Source organism: Micropterus dolomieu, linkage group LG12 (genome assembly GCF_021292245.1).
Source record: "Micropterus dolomieu isolate WLL.071019.BEF.003 ecotype Adirondacks linkage group LG12, ASM2129224v1, whole genome shotgun sequence".
Lineage (NCBI taxonomy): Eukaryota > Metazoa > Chordata > Actinopteri > Centrarchiformes > Centrarchidae > Micropterus > Micropterus dolomieu.
In genome coordinates this window covers 4731023-4734593 of record NC_060161.1, presented here as the reverse complement: position 1 = coordinate 4734593, position 3571 = coordinate 4731023, and the positions used below count along the sequence as shown (strand labels likewise).

General features: G+C 46.1%; 1 pseudogene; it reads right to left on the bottom strand.

The window, feature by feature from the left end:
• Positions 1 to 156: 156 nt before the first annotated feature.
• Positions 157 to 3571, bottom strand: part of LOC123980706 — a 7513-nt pseudogene continuing 4098 nt past the window's right edge.

The following is a 3571-nucleotide window of genomic DNA, read 5'->3' as shown; positions in this document are numbered from 1 at the left end:
TAGGAAGAAGACAGCGAGGCGGCTAGAATGAGCTCAGTTCATCTAAAATAATATCTGCTTTGCTTCTGGGATTAAAGGAGAATAATGACAGACATCAACTTCCAGCTCCAAACTAATAAAACACATTTTATTTCCATGTGTTGAAGCCGTCACAGTGAACCAGAGCAAGTTGACCAAAACATTTCCCAGCAGCCACTTCTCCCACAGCAGAGTCCAAACAGTGCTTCCTGTTCTCTACAGTTAGGTGTCTTATTGGAAATGGTCTCAGTAGATGACAGGATCTGTCTCGTCTCTATCCTTTCTATTGGCCTCCATTTCTCCTCCTGTTTCCTCCCCTTTCTCTCTCTCCCTCTTTCTCTGCCTACATGAAGCTGACTGTGGAAATGTTGTCATCATTCATACTGATGGACTGCTGATATCATTGCTGTCCATTCTGCAGCAACACACAGAGGCCAAAAGCTTGTCTATGAACCCTTTCCTCATGAAGACATACAGGAACAAGTCTGCAAGAGGACTGAATCTAAGAATTGTGAGCGACAGAATGGTGATGATGTAATCATTCTGTTCTCCCAGGTAAAAATGATGGTGGGCAGGTACAGCAGGGTGTAAATAAGCAGCACCAGAACCGAAATTCCCACAATTTGTCGTTTTTCATCAGAGGGGACTGAGATGGAAGCAGACAGGGCTTTGAGGGTCCCAACCAGGAAGAATGTTAACAGCGGGAAGGGAAGGAGGAAGAGGATGGCGAAGATTATGTATGTCCCCAGATTTTCAACAAAGAAATAGAAACGGACGGCACAGACAGGAGAAAGGACCCAGACCAGGACACAGACCACCACAGAGGTCTTGATGGATAGTCTGCAGCGGTACCACAGCGGGTGGGCGATGACCAAATACCTGTAATACAAGATGGACACAAAGTCTTTGAGGAGCTTCAGAGTTATAAACTAATATAATGTTCAGACACAGAAGGAGCTCCACACATACTGGATAGACAGACAGATACCTTTCCAGGGCGATGCAGACCATGAAGTAAACACTGGCAAACAGAGCAGAGAGGTAAATATACATGAAGATGTCAGATATCCTCCTATCCACAGTTGGTGCCACATCAGCAATCATGAAGCAGAGTTGAAGCAGGTCGCTAATGAGAAGGTTGATGACGTAGATGGGAGCAACATGATCACTTCTCACCTGCAGGAAAACATTGGTAAAAGTCAACAAGCAGTTGGAAACATGTTGTGAAGTCCACCTCCTCCCAAATCTGTCATCTTGCTCTGCCCAGCAGCTGCAGTCAGAGCCATTTCTGACTTTTTCATCCAACAGAAATCTCAGATGTGACACACTGGCCAATCACTGCAGGAACAAGACTAAGGGCCAGATTTCCTGCAGCTTCTGCAGCAGTTTTTCAGCCACAGATATGAAGCCTTCTGGCTCAAACACATGAGCTGGATTTATCCAGACCGGAGTCGCAGTTTGAGGCTCATGTTTGTGTTTGCAAGGTGAGAATTTCTCCTCATTGTAAATGTATTATATTGAGGATCGCACAAATAAGAAGAGGAGCCATGTTAACAGAAGGTGGGAGTGAGCTGGGAAAGTTTCCTGAACAGATGATCAGAATTAGTTCAATCAACTCAAGTATGTTGAACCTGATGGAAGCGCCTGCGTGGGGATGAAAAAAAATCATCTATTGAGCTCTGATACTACGTGGGTAAATAACGAGCAGAGCCCCCATTTTAATCCAGTGGTGCTGTACGGGTGCCAATGTGGACCATGACAAAATCTTAAAGTTGTCTGGTTTACTGACCTAGAGTTTATCTGAACTCAGTCTCTGAAACCAAAAACCCAGAGTTTCCCGGACTTAACATACTGACAGTTCCTGCTTTCTGAAACAGGGCCCTGTTTAAACCTGCTTTAAATCTGTAATCGACTTAGCCTAACCTACGCGGTACGAACCCTATTGTTTTTGTGTGTTTTAGTTATTATTATTATTATTATTTGTTGTCTGCCGCGCCAGCTCAAATTCCTGTGAGCTGGAATGAGCTAGAAACGTGAAACTTGGGGGAATAACTGGATCATCACAAAACTCACAGGATATGTTCAGATAGGTGCCCCAGATATACCTGGACAGTTTGATGTACATACGTCCCTAGGGGGGACTACAAGCACAAGAAAGGTGCTTAGCATTACACAAATTACACTATAAATCCCATATTCATTCTCCAATCATCACAAATCTCTCAGGATGTGTCCTCATAAGTAAATGAAACATGCCCTGAAAGTTTCATTCAAATCGAACACCCGGGGGCGCTATAAATGCAAACAAACTGCAGGGGAAAAATCGCAAATCAGGCTACAAATTGCAAATTGTTTGTCCAGTCAACACAAAACTTGCAGGATATGTCTAGATAAGGACCTCACACATAAACTGCAAGTCGCATTCAAATTGACCACTAGGAGGCGCTATAAATGCACAAAAGGAAGCTATTGATCATAAAATGTTTGTCCCATCGGGTGGTGCTACCGGGGGGGGGGGCCACGGCCACCCTAATAAAACTGGTGGCTACCCCAGTGAACACCCCGGTGAGGAGTATATGCATAAAATGCTTTATACTGTACATATGGGACAGACGGTGTGTCTCCATCCTGCCTGAAAATCTGTGCAGACCAGCTGGCCCCCATTTTCACACAGATCTTTCAACAGCTCACTGGAGCTGTGTGAAGTTCCCTCCTGCTTCAAACGCTCCACAATCATCCCGGTCTCCAAAAAATCCTCCATCTCTGGACTAAATGACTACAGGCCTGTCGATCTGACATCTGTAGTCATGAAGTCCTTTGAAAGACTGGTGTTTCACCTGAAGAACATTACAGGCCCCCTGCTGGACCCCCTGCAGTTTGCATACGGCTAACAGGTTAGTGGATGATGCAGTCAACTTGGGTCTGCATCACATCCTGCAACACCTCGACTCTCCAGGGACATATGCTAGGATCCTGGTTGTGGACTTCAGCTCGCCGTTCAACACCATCATACCGGACATCCTCAGCACCAAACTCACCCAGCTCACTGTGCCAGCCTCCACCTGTCAGTGGATCACAGACTTCCTGACTGACAGGAGTCAGCAGGTGAGGCTGGAGAACATCACATCCAGCACCCGGACTATCAGCACTGGCGCCCCCCAGGGGTGTGTGCTCTCCCCACTGTTCTTCTCCCTCCACACCAACGACTGCACCTCAGGAGACCCATCTGTCAAACTCCTGAAGTTCGCTGACGACACAACGGTCATCGGCCTACAGACGGGAGGTTGATCAGCTGACTCTGGTGCGGTCAGAACAACCTGGAGCTTAACACGCTCAAAACTGTGGAGATGATCGAGGCCTTCAGGAGGAGCCCCCTGACTCTGCCCCCTCTGTCTCTAATAGCCACCTGTTTACTGGTAACCAATTATTATTTATTCATCATTCTCTATCTCAGTGCTGGTCACACTGTTCATACTGCTATATTGTCATATTGTATATACTGTTTACCAAACCCACCTACCTCAAGTACATAACACCTGCACATAATACTTAT